General features: G+C 55.4%; 2 long non-coding RNA genes across 2 annotated transcripts; one reads left to right on the top strand and one right to left on the bottom strand.

Annotated features, from left to right (window-relative positions):
* The first annotated feature begins 1,422 nt into the window (after positions 1–1,422).
* On the top strand, positions 1,423–5,252 carry LOC141579185 (uncharacterized). Its single transcript, XR_012510357.1, has 2 exons — positions 1,423–2,240; positions 2,877–5,252. It is a non-coding gene; the product is annotated as an uncharacterized LOC141579185 (long non-coding RNA).
* Positions 5,253–5,255: 3 nt separating this feature from the next.
* On the bottom strand, positions 5,256–12,272 carry LOC141579195 (uncharacterized). Its single transcript, XR_012510367.1, has 2 exons — positions 8,900–12,272; positions 5,256–7,974 (listed from the first exon to the last, which is right to left on the bottom strand). It is a non-coding gene; the product is annotated as an uncharacterized LOC141579195 (long non-coding RNA).

The raw sequence follows: 12,272 nt of genomic DNA, 5'->3' as shown, positions 1-12,272 counted from the left end.
CCTCAGAATTTCTCATTCCATTTGCTTTAGAGAACTGAAACCCTCAGACCTCAGGATGCTATTGCCCATTTCTCCTGTGCGGGGACAGTTTCCTACTGGCGACACAGAGTGTGAGCACTGGTTTAGGCACACAAACACACACACACACACACACACATACCAACAAAGACACACACATAGACACCCGTGTACAATGACATTGAATAAGAATTATCGCGTCACATCCTAAGAGGAACAGCCATGGAGGAGGAAGTCAGAGGAAGATAACTTGGGTCGCAGGCAACACCTCCAGGTGACATCACTCTCCAATTTTTTAGGCCTTATTCCACTTGCACCTCAGGACGTCCCTAGAAGTACTTGCTAGAATCATTCCCACTGTGCAGCTGGGGAGACACACGGGCCTGGACACACACCAGGACTTCCCCAGGATGGAGAACAGGTAAGTATGAGGGGTGGAGTCTGGAAGCCAGGGCGTCTCCTCAAAGCTGCATGCAGACCCTCCCCGGCAGCTCTAGAGACGGCGGGGCTGCTATAACTGTGCAAGATGCGGGTTCGCGTGGAGAAGGGCGTGAGCAGGCAAGTGGCCCATAGGGCAGTGTGTGGAGGTGTTGTCTGAGGAGGGGCTTCCAGGAAGTGGACCCCAGGAAGTGACATCACATCCTTCACAGACCCCAACCGAAATGGAACCTGGTTACCAGGCACCCACATTCTAGTGACGGCTCCAGAGCCAGCGCACTTGGCTGGAGACAGTTGAAGACACAGGATGTTCTCCTCTTGTTTCCCGGTCTCCCGGGGCTTCTCCGCCAGGAAACCCTGGACTGCGAGGTTCTTCGGTGGCTGTAGGCGTCTGTGGAACCCTCCACCCAGACGCCTGTGGCCTATTTTGCACAGGTCACCTAAGGTAACGCAGGGTGGCCTGGAGAAGGCCAGTGTGGGACCGGCCTCCATTGGGGGCCCTCCCTGGGCAGGCCCGCTTTCCCTCATCTCCATGTCGCTGAAGGGGGACTTGAGAGGAGGTGTCCCCTCTGGGCAGGAATGGCTTGTTGAACACTTGGTAACCTGGTGGTCCTGTCATGGCCGCACCCAAGGACAGGGCTGAGAAGGGGGAAAGAGGACTCCTGAGGGGCATCTTCTCTGTGTCAATGGGAATACAAGGCTCCCACTTTGTCAGCTTTTCTGCCCCTGAAGGAGGTCTGTGCAGACAGTGGTGGATGTGTGTCAGGACTGGAGATTTCTTATGGGTCGGACAACCAGACAGGGTTCTGAGGCTGCTGCCTGGCCTCTGGGCACTGTATTTACAGGACTCAACACACGGGACGGGACAGGACCTGGTCCATGGAGAACCCCGCGCCACCTCCCTGCAGGAGGCGCAGGTGCCCCACGACAGCAGCAGAGCCCAGGACGCGCTGAGGGTGAGTGCGAGCGAGGAGACTCCACACCCAGGAAGCCCCGGGCCCCACTGCTGCCCCGCTTCTCCCCTGGGCTGCCTCTTAAGAGAGCTGCTGGCAAAGGGATCTGATGCCCCATCTCCCCCATCTGCCGTCACATCCCAGGCCCTGCCTTAGCCAGATGCAAAGTTAGTGCCCACGTATGAGTCCGAATCTCAGAAAGAGACTTGGACAGAACTTCAGTATATGTACAGTCAAGGGTGTTTCTGCATTTTTCTACACGCTGTCCTGTTTCTTCTGCATCCCCACGTGTCCACATTAAACTGAAGATCCTGAGCCCACCCACCCCAGGCTCAGCCGCTGTGTTCTCATCCCTAGAATGGGATGTGTGACAGCAGTCACGGGGATGAAGTGGTGCATGCAGGGAGGGGCCGGCACTGCGGTGCTGACGCAGGGATCTGAGGCACTGATGCATTTCATCATCGCCCTTCGCCCCTTGTACTGGTGATGCCGAGAACCTTGGATCTGCTCAGGGCTCCCCTGTTCCACCTCAGTCACAAGAGCTTGAGGCTTGAGGATTCGGTCTAATCTCCAGCCCCAAGTGCCTGGGGGTCCCCGGTGCTGCCTCTGATTCACATCTCTCCTCTTTCCACCCCAGGGGGGAGCTGGACCATCAGGGAGCAGGGATGAAGCCTACGGGGCTTGGAGCCTCCAGCGACACAGGCTGGAGAAGCTGGTGGCAAAGCTGGTGCCTGCCGTCCTGGGTGGCCACCCCTCCTATGTGAACACATTTCTGGGCAATTATCGAACTTTTGCCACCGCCCAGCAGGTGCTGGACCATCTGTTCCGGAGGTGAGCACTCTGTCTTCATGGGACATTGGGGACCTGGCCACCTACCAGCAGTGCCATGAGGCATTGTTCCTCTACCTCCCTAAGCCTCAGTTTCCCCCCTGCACACTGGGGTCAAGAGAGGATCAGGCCCTAGGAGGGTAGGATCAGAGGGAGACCTTCACGGAAGGTGCTCTCTGGGGACCTGGCTCACGGCAAGAGCAGCTGGCGGGGCTGTGGTTGTGCGAATTTGTCATTGTCCTCCTGCCCAAGAGCTAGCGTCTGCCTCCTGTGTCACTGGGACTTTGGCCTTGGGTGGAACTGTTTTCCCATTTCAAAGGGGATCTGTGACGCCATTAGCTGTCCCTGTCCTGGGAGAGTGAGAGCAGGGATCCCTGGGAGGGACAAGTGGGGTCCCAGGCCCACTCAGATGTGCGCTGTGGGGCCGGGTGGGCTCACTCACTCATTCCCCCAATGTATAGGAAGGGCCCCCAGGGACAGGGGCTTTTCTAGGAACAACCATCATTTAATGCATCGAGCAGACATCAGCCCTGCCCTCCAGGGCTTCCATTCTCTCGGGTGTCACACTGTCACACTAGACAGCACATCCAGCTCGTGTGCTCGGGACAGTCCATGTGATGCCTTCCTGCTCTCCTCTAGATACGGATGCATCCTCCCTTTTACTGAGGAGGACGGGGGACCCCTGCACCAGCTGAAACAGTGAGTCTTTTGGATTGAAGCGGGAAGGACTCCTTCCCCAAATAGTGTGTGAAGCTCTGGGCTCTCTGGTTGGTCCAAGGTGGGTGGAATCCAGGATCCCACATATCCAGTGAGTCTGGTTTGAGAGCAAAAGTCCTAGGGCTTCCCCTGGCAAAGAGGAGACGAGACCCAGAGAGCTGTGGATGGGACTGTGGTGCTGTGAGGGGCAGCTGGGAGGTCAGAAGACAGAGTCAACCCTGAAGAAAACCCACAACCATCCCCTACACATCCCACCCCTGCCCACACGCCCTATGGGAGACACAGAACGCAAGGGGTGGAGAGCATCCTGCCCACCATCTAGTGGAGCCTCAATGGTGGGGACTCAGCTGGTGCTCAGGGGACCCAGTGAGCCTCAGGGGACAGCTGAGCCCATCCTGATGATGCTGAGTGGCAGGGGCAGAAGGAGACCCAGGCAGGGTCCCTGGAGGATTCTGCAGCCAGCAGGTGCAGGAGCTAAAGTCTGTGGAGTTAGGAGGCCCGTGGGCAGCCTGGATGGCCGACACAGCCTGTCTGTTCCCTCCTGGCTCAGGCACTGATAGAGCAGCTCCCGTGTCCCTTAGAGGGCAGTGCCCAGAGCGCACAGCCTGCCTGTCCTCACAGATGTGCCATCCAGTGGGGAGGGGCAGGGAGAGGGACATAGCAGTGTGACAGTTGTCCCTGAAGCGGTGGACAGGTGGTCACGCCATTGAGCCAGGGCTGTCCCTTCAGAAGGCTGGTAGCAGCCCCTCCTCTGTGTCCAAGCCCGCCTCTGCCCACACTGCCAGCTGAGATGGGACATGGAGCAGAGCCGGCCTCTGGATGGGCAGGAGCCAAAGGCAAAAAGGCCCAGGACCCCGCAGGGCTACCCTGGGAGCCCAGCATGGTAGGAAAGGCCAAGCCTCTGACCCTGGTGTCCCCCTGACTACCCCCAGGGCCATGTCCTCCATCCTGGGCACCTGGCTGTTCCAGTACCCAGACGATTTCCACCAGCCTCCAGAATTCCCATGCCTTAAGACCATTGTCGCTTACGTAGAGCTCAGCATGCCTGGCTCCGACCTGGAGCAGCAGGCCCACCTCCTCCTGGCACAGCTGGAGCAACTGGAGCTCCCAGAGGCAGACAGTGATGGTGAGCAGGATGCAGGGTGGGGGATCTGGTGGGTGGGGAGGGGAAGGCACTGGACCCCACAGAGCAGAGTCTGGGAAGACTCCCTGGGGGTGGAGTCAGGGAGTGAGAGTTGACTGAGTAGCAGTGAGGGCTCCCCTGGCTTTGGGAGACACGTGGGAAAGCAGTCCTATTGATGAGAGTTTCCCTTCTTGGAGCTACAGCACCAGCTCCAGAACCCGCTGGGGAAGCCCCTCTGGATGGAGAGCCAGCTCCAGCTCTCCTGCCTGCAACAGCACCAGAGCCAGAGCAGAGGGACGCGCTGTAAGTATCAGTCAGGCTCTGCTGCCTCCCGTCGCCTTCAGGCCCGGGACGCCCACTGTTCTTGAGGTGTCTGTGATTTACAATTCCGGATTACTCTTAGAGGTGATAACATATTCCTTGCGGCCTGTTGTGTTTGTGTTTTATTGTTAATAGAAACATCAAAGTGCCCTACATGTCTTTGTTTGGATACACTCACTTCTCTGTACCAGGCACACCGGGTGGGGATGTGGACAAGTGAACCCAGCATGTTCCCAATCTCTCCCTGCAGGTCCTGTGAGGCAGCGGCCTCCTCTCCCTTGTCTGCTGTGGACCCAGGGCCCAGCTCAGGGCCTCCATCAACACTCCCTGAGACCCCGCCCTTGGTAAGTGGCCGGTCATGTCATGATCAAGACAAGGACATAGAAGGCAACCCCGAATTTTGATCTTAGAGGATTTGTTTTTTTCCAGCAGTGAGACTGATGTTGTGTTTGTGTGAATGTTGCCTGTTTGTCCGACATCCATGGAGCCAGCAGCTCACGTGCCATTCCCATATGGCCACCAGAGGGAGGGGTGTCACTGCTTCTGAGAAACACTGTTCCATTCCAACGTGGTCCTTCCCAATTTAGCCCTCCTCAGAACATGTTTTAGAAAGTGAGGATTTCTTTAAGCTATAGAGCTTTGGTTTTTTCCTTCAATCTCATTTCAGGTCTAATCTCAATACACTGTAATTCACAAAAAGAAGTTGGCCACTGAGTGGAAGTTGTCCCTTGGGATACACAGACATGTGTTAGTCTGTGTCCAGCACCCATCTGTGTCCACCTCTGTCCCTTCCTCTCTCCCTCCAACCGTCTGCGTTTGTAAATATCTATTTAAATAAAAGACTTTGACAATCAGTGCAATGTAGTAGAGATATTTTAATTCATGTTGCCTTGTGTGTGTGTGATGTAGATTTGGGTAGAAAGAGGTCTGCTCACAGGACAGTGGGGTTGTCCCTGAATCCCTAGGAGACAATTGAAGCAGGGCAGTAGGTCTCGGTGAGAGTCACTCACCGGGGAAGTTCTCCTGCTCAGCACAGCCAAGGTGGGTCCGCATCGACTTCTATCCCCAGAGCACTGAGTCTGCTTTCGCCTGGGGCGCTTTGCTACAATCCTGTGTATCCTAAAGTGTCAGAAGAAAGAACAGTGATGATAAGAACTGTGGGAGAGGGACAGGTTTTGATTTCAATTACCTGCTCCTCTACCTACAACGGCTTTCCCTGGATTGTAGTATAACGAACGCTCAGCCACCTGGGAGCAGAGTCTATGCCTGGTTTTGAGCATATTACAGATCTCCAGCCCAGCACTTGGCCAAGAAGATGTACACGTATTGCTGAGTGAATACAGTTGGGAGGGAAGATAGGACAGGTTCGGGAATATATTTGAAATGGGGCCACTCCTGGAGCTTTCCTGACAGGAGGTCATCATACATAGGCACCTTCCTCACCTGCCAGGCCGTTTACTCCTGAAGGCCTTCCCACAGAGCCCCTCAGCCAGGACCCACATGATCCCAGGGCTCTCCCACATCACATCTCACCATCTGCTCTCACTTCCGTTCTCATTTTGGCCCCCTTGACTCTCCTGCTGTGTGGCTCTCCACTCTAGGACTCAGGGGACACCTCTGACTCCCTCAGGGATCCAAAGTCAGAATATTAGATCCTACAGACCTGTAGTTTCACTATGGGACTGAATTTAGGAATCAGTCACCACGTGGAGAAATACCGCTCTGCATGACTGTCATAATGGGGGGGTTTCCTTGAACAATCTATGTTAAATTCGATGGCATAAAGGAAGCATGTTTTTCTTGCAATGAGCATCCCTACTAAATGGAGCCATTTCTCTGATGAGGCTCTAAAAGACCTGACGCACAGCATGAGGAACAGTTTGAAGTGATATTGTGCTATAACGCAGTATATAATGCTGTGATACTTCTAAAAATTGTTATTATCCAGTTGGGCTAGAGTTATTGAAAAAAAAACATTGTGTGTATATGACCCTTTAAATTTCTCATGTTTCCATGAAATTCAGAAGATGGTGGTGAATTCATCCATTTCCTTCTCGGCATTCATTGGGATGATCCTGTTTTTTCTCCTCACACTGTTAATGGAATGGAGTACATACTCATGCATTTTTCTAGGGTGAAGCCACCCTGCATTCCAGGAATCTTTCCCACTTGTTCATGGTGCACAATTCTTCTTACACAGATGGATATGAGTGACTAGTATATAGGTATTTTTCTGCCCTTTCTACCTCAGCTCAGGCTTCCTGAGCCCTGGTAGGGTGGCCGGTGATGGCCAGGACACAACACCGAACCACAGAGGTTTTTGCCTTCTCATTACTCATGATAATCGTTCTTACTAACCCCCGATGCTTGATTTACACAGTCATGACTGTCAGACAGACCTGCACTCACCCATTTCCCCACCTCGTGTCTCACTCTCCACTCGTTCCTTCTGGGATTCGTTCATTTCTTCCTTCAATCCAACCGTCCTCACTCTCAGTGACAGCCTGACAGCGGCAAACTCTCTGAGTCTCTTGGATCTGAACACAATGTTATTTTGCTTTTACTCCTGAGTCATGGCTTAGAAGGAAAAACATATGGACATTCCTGTGATGGGTCCCTTCGCATCTGAGATGTCTTTCTGAAGTCTTGAAGTCAGTGGCAGCCTGGCCTCGCACAAAGTGGGCTCACTTGGACCACTGGGCCCTGGCTGGGCTGAGAAGCATCCGTGCAGATGGGGCACTGCCCTTGGAGGAGCATCAGCAGGGCCCTCGCGGGTCAGGAGGCAGGGGAGGGGAAAAAGTGGGCAAGAGCCTCTCCTGTGGTTTCCCTGGCGAGCAACAGGGAGGCAGGACTAGCAGGTGGGAGGAATCAGCATCTCTGGGTGGAGGGGCTGCCCCTACTTGTCTGTCCCCGCCCTGGGTGTGCTCACTGGCATCTTCCACTGTCTCTAGGAACTGACTAGCCCTGGGAGGGGCAGCCCCTCCAGGGTCAGTGGGACCCAGATGTCAAAGTGTCAGAAAACAGACAATAAAAAACGGCTAGCATACATGTCCAAACCACAGGCCTCTGTTTCCGCATGCGTGGAGGGCGGGATTGGTCCCAGTGGCCCTCCAAGGTCCAGCCCTGCACTCTCAGAGTCCAGCCAGCCGCCAGGACCTCCCCGAATTCAGGTCCTAACCGTCTAGGGTCAGCAAAGCAGCCATGCCTCTACCCAGCCCTGCAGATCAGGCATTTCAAGGCCTGTGGGTCGCCTGGGGCTTCTGTGGCACAGGAGAACAGGCAGTGGTGGGGCTGCTGGCTCAGCCTCCAGGTTGGACTTCACAAATGGAACAGGGGGCTCTGGGCTGGAATAATCCAGGCTTGTTCGCCAAGGGGAAGGACGGGGGTAACCGAGTCAGAGCACAGACTGCCAGTGCCTCGAGAACCATGCTGAGGCCCGGGGGCGAGGGGGTCGGCAACTGGGAGCGCGCATCCTGCTGGGATCCTGTGAGATGGTGGCTGGGTGATTAATGCTGAAGCTCACACTGCCCAGAAGGCTTCTGGAAATAAACACGCTCTCATAAACACAGGAACATCCTGAGAAGACAGTCAGACAAGGCTGGGAGACAAACGCGGGGCACGCGGCCCACCGCCCATCAGAAAGCACCCCTCACACCCACTCCCCTTGTCACCACGGCTGCCTGGCCTGTCAGTGGTGACAGCGAGTGGCCTGCTTTCCTGACCGCTTGGCCAGTGGCCAAAAGTCAGGGCTGAAGTTGGCACTTGTTCACCAGTGCTGTCCAGGGGACAGCAGGTGCCACAGAAGGATCTGTGGGGCCTCCTTGTGTCTGGCCAGAGGGACAAGATCTGCAGATGGGTGTGGGGGTGCTGATCCTGCACCCGGGAAGTACACTGGCTAACTGGCCATCCTTTCCTGGAATCCCTGAGAACCAGCAAGACGGGGACCTTGACATTTGGGGCAGGACTGAGCCACCCCATGTCTGTTCTGAGTCTTGTCTTTCTGCCTGTCCTCCTGACAAGGTGGCGCTCTGAGTATTTTCATCTGGAGACAGGAAGACAGAGGCCCACAGGGGCAAAGTGACCTGCCCAAGGCCACACAGCCACAGCCAGGAGGGGCGCAGACTCCAAGTCCAGCCCCTTCCCACTGGGACATGGCCTGTAGCTGCAGAAGGCCCCAGCTGCAGCCCACAGAGGGTTCTCGGGAGTCCTTCTGACTCCAGAACCAGGGAGAGCAGGAGAGCCCCAGGCCCCACATCTGCAAACGATAGCTACTGATAAAAAAAAAAAAAAAAAAAAAAAAAAAAAAAAAAAATTGGCACGTCCAGAGCAGCCCAGGGCCAGAGTATAGTTCTTGAAGGCAGAAGGTGAGTCAGCTGGTCTCCTTCTTGCCAGGGTGGGTGGGATCCTGGTCCTCAGCCCCTGCCACAGCACTGGTGGATTTGGGGGACCCCGCAGCCTCTAAAACAAGCTCCTGGACCCCCTTGCCAGCCACTTGGCATACCTTCTCCCTTCTGACTGCCAGGATTTCTTCAATATTCCTCTTCCCATCCAGGTCCGAGAACCAACCCAGGTTGTCCGGGGTGGTGTGGTGGGTCTGGCAGCCAGGACAGGTCACAATGACCACACCCTGGTGATAGGCAAGCTTGGAGATATGCTTGGAGTACCCAGTCCCACAGACATCGCAGGTGAAGACTAGCTGGTAGTGCGCGGGCACAGGTCCCTTGTCGGAGCTGGAGGGCCGCCAGCCCCAGCCCCAGCCCCAGGCCCGCCTTCTCCCTGCGGCCTCCAGGCAGGCACCGAGCCCCCAGCAGCCACCTCAGGCCAAGCCTCCGGGAGTCGCGCGCCTCTCAACAGTCTCGGCAGGCGGCTCAGCGCTGTCCACAGCAGCCCGCCCGCAGGCCCCAGCCGCCACGATCTGCGCAGCGGAGACCGAACCCCGCCCCGGCTCTCCCCGCGCCACGGCTCTCCCGCACGGCAGAGGCCGCCTCCGGACCAGACTGTCCAGCCACAGCCGAGATCGCCCCCCGCCCCATGCCCCGGCTTTCCCGGCGCGGCCGAGAACGACCCCCGCACCAGATCTCCCCGAGCGGCCAAGGGCGCCCCCCTCCCAGGCTGTCTCGCCACAGCCGAGATCGCCCCGCCCCACAAGCCCCGGCTTTCCGGCGAGGCCGAGAACGACCCCCGCCCAGGCTCTCCCCGCCTCGGTCCTCCCCGCCCCAGATCTCCCCGCCCGGCTGAGGCTGCCCACTGCCCAGGCTCTCCCCGCGCAGCAGACGCCGCCCCCCGCCCCAGCTCACCCCGCACAGCCGAGACCGCCCCAACCGGGCTCTCCGCTCCTGGCCCAGCCCTTCCCCTGCCCCTGCTCCGCAGATTTCTCCCCTCCTGTTCTGGCCCTCCCCGCACAGCCCATACCGCCCCTGCCCCCTGCCCCAAGCTCTGTGCGGGAAGCCCGGGCCACGCCTTCGACATCTTGGAAGCAGGCTTCCCTAGGCTGTTGCTTTAAAGATGATTTTGAAGGGAAAAAAAGGAACAGAAAAGAACATAAATACAAAACAGAAACAGACTCATACAAATAGAAAACAAACTTGTGGTTGCCAAGCGGGAGGGGCGTGGGACGGGACAGACCGGGAGTTCGAAATGTGCACACACTGACAGGCAGATGCAGAATAGATGAACAAGATTATACTGTATAGCACAGGGAAATACATACAAGATCTTGTGGTAGCTCACAGCCAAAGACATTGTTCCAATGAACATGGGTATGTTCATGTATCCCTGAAAAATTGTGCTCTACATGGGAAATTGACAAAATTATAAAGAAAGATTCATTAATTGCCCAAATACCTGTCTATATAAATCAACCTTTTTAAATAAAATACCAAAAAGTGCAGGGGGGAGAAAAAGCTGCGGGTTATTTCCATAGCATCCTGGTGTGTTTGACGACGTGGAGTGACCCTATTCGTTCCTTCAGCGAGCATTCGTTGAACGCCTCCTATGTGCCTGATACTGTGCCTGGTGCCCAGGAAATACTCCCTGTCCTGAAAAAGCGTACAGTCGGACATGGAAATGAGCAGCTACAGCAGCGTATGAGCGGTTCTGTCATACTCACCCGGGCCCCGCTAGTTCAGACATGATCACAATTTGGGGAAGGACTGAGATAAGGACTGTATTCGTGGTAGTGTAGAAAGCATGTCGTCTAAGCAAACTGAAAGACAGAGCAATAAGCATTCCTCCACCTAAAAGTACAAATGGCTTCAAGGGCCCTAAGAGCATCCATTGACATGCTACAGCAGTGAAGGCAGAATCCGCTTTAAGGAGCAGAGAACAGAGAAAGCACTCACCTTACAAGGGCAAACCTCTGACTGCCCTGTTGCCATCCCAGTTGAGGGAGTGGGACCTATAGGAAGGAAAAGTGACCTGAAAGTAAAAAGGTAAGTGGTAATACGATAAGGCTGAGAAAGGGCCAAATGAGCAGCCGTGGCAATGACACAGTGGCTTCAGCGATTCAGTGGCGTGTGAGCTGCCTGAACGTGTAACCCCCAATATCTCAGTGGCTTAATACAATCCCGGGCTTTTCTTCCCTTGCGTAACGTCCAAGATGGGTTTATCTTCCTTGGTGGGTAGCTCTTCTCCTAGCCAGAGTTCGGGGATCCAGGTTCTTTTTATCCGCTGAATCGATCATCTTCGACATATGGCTTCTCAGGTCTCAAGGACGTGAAGGAGGACGTGAAGGGGAACGTGTGGGAGATCTTTATGGGCTGTGCTGAAGTTCACATGCCACCGTTAGACCTCAACAGCTGAGCGCGCCCGACTGCCAGGGAGGCCGGGAAATGGAGTCCAGCCGCATCTGTGCCCACGAACAGGAGGCAGTGACCCTGGTAAGCAGCTAGGCCAGAGCGCCACACGGAGCTAGAGGTAGAGGCCAGCTCCCTGTGGGTGGGCACCCTCTCTCGGCCTCACCTTGCTATCTCTGATGCCGAGTTGAGGATCTCGGGCCCCCAGGTCATGAGGTCCCTACTGTCATTTGCTCCGTGCCATGCTGCCCGTGGCCTTGCTCTCTCTCACGTCCCCAGTGTATTCCATCAGAGCAGTTATTACTTCCTGATTACATCCTTCCTTGTCATTCAGTTTACCCGCTGGCCTTCCTCCTACGTGGACGGAAGCTCCATGAAGGCAAGGAAGCAGCCAACGAGATGGTCACGTCACTCTAGTGATGTCAGCCTCCATCTGCCCATCTGTCCCTGGGTCTCTGCATATCCAGCTGGAGAAGTTCAGCGTGCCAGACTGTGTAATCAGAGAAGTGGACAGTTTTCCTGCTCCCAGGACTGTGCTACTGAGTGTGCACAGTGGACACAGGCTGTCTATAATCCCAGTTCCAGCCCTGCTACCTGCATGGCCTTGACTCACGAGCTCTAAACTTCCAGCAAGGGCCTCAGAATTTCTCATTCCATTTGCTTTAGAGAACTGAAACCCTCAGACCTCAGGATGCTATTGCCCATTTCTCCTGTGCGGGGACAGTTTCCTACTGGCGACACAGAGTGTGAGCACTGGTTTAGGCACACAAACACACACACACACACACACACATACCAACAAAGACACACACATAGACACCCGTGTACAATGACATTGAATAAGAATTATCGCGTCACATCCTAAGAGGAACAGCCATGGAGGAGGAAGTCAGAGGAAGATAACTTGGGTCGCAGGCAACACCTCCAGGTGACATCACTCTCCAATTTTTTAGGCCTTATTCCACTTGCACCTCAGGACGTCCCTAGAAGTACTTGCTAGAATCATTCCCACTGTGCAGCTGGGGAGACACACGGGCCTGGACACACACCAGGACTTCCCCAGGATGGAGAACAGGTAAG

This window comes from Camelus bactrianus, chromosome 11, assembly GCF_048773025.1.
Source record: "Camelus bactrianus isolate YW-2024 breed Bactrian camel chromosome 11, ASM4877302v1, whole genome shotgun sequence".
NCBI lineage: Eukaryota > Metazoa > Chordata > Mammalia > Artiodactyla > Camelidae > Camelus > Camelus bactrianus.
This window is presented reverse-complemented; position numbering and strand designations above follow the sequence as displayed.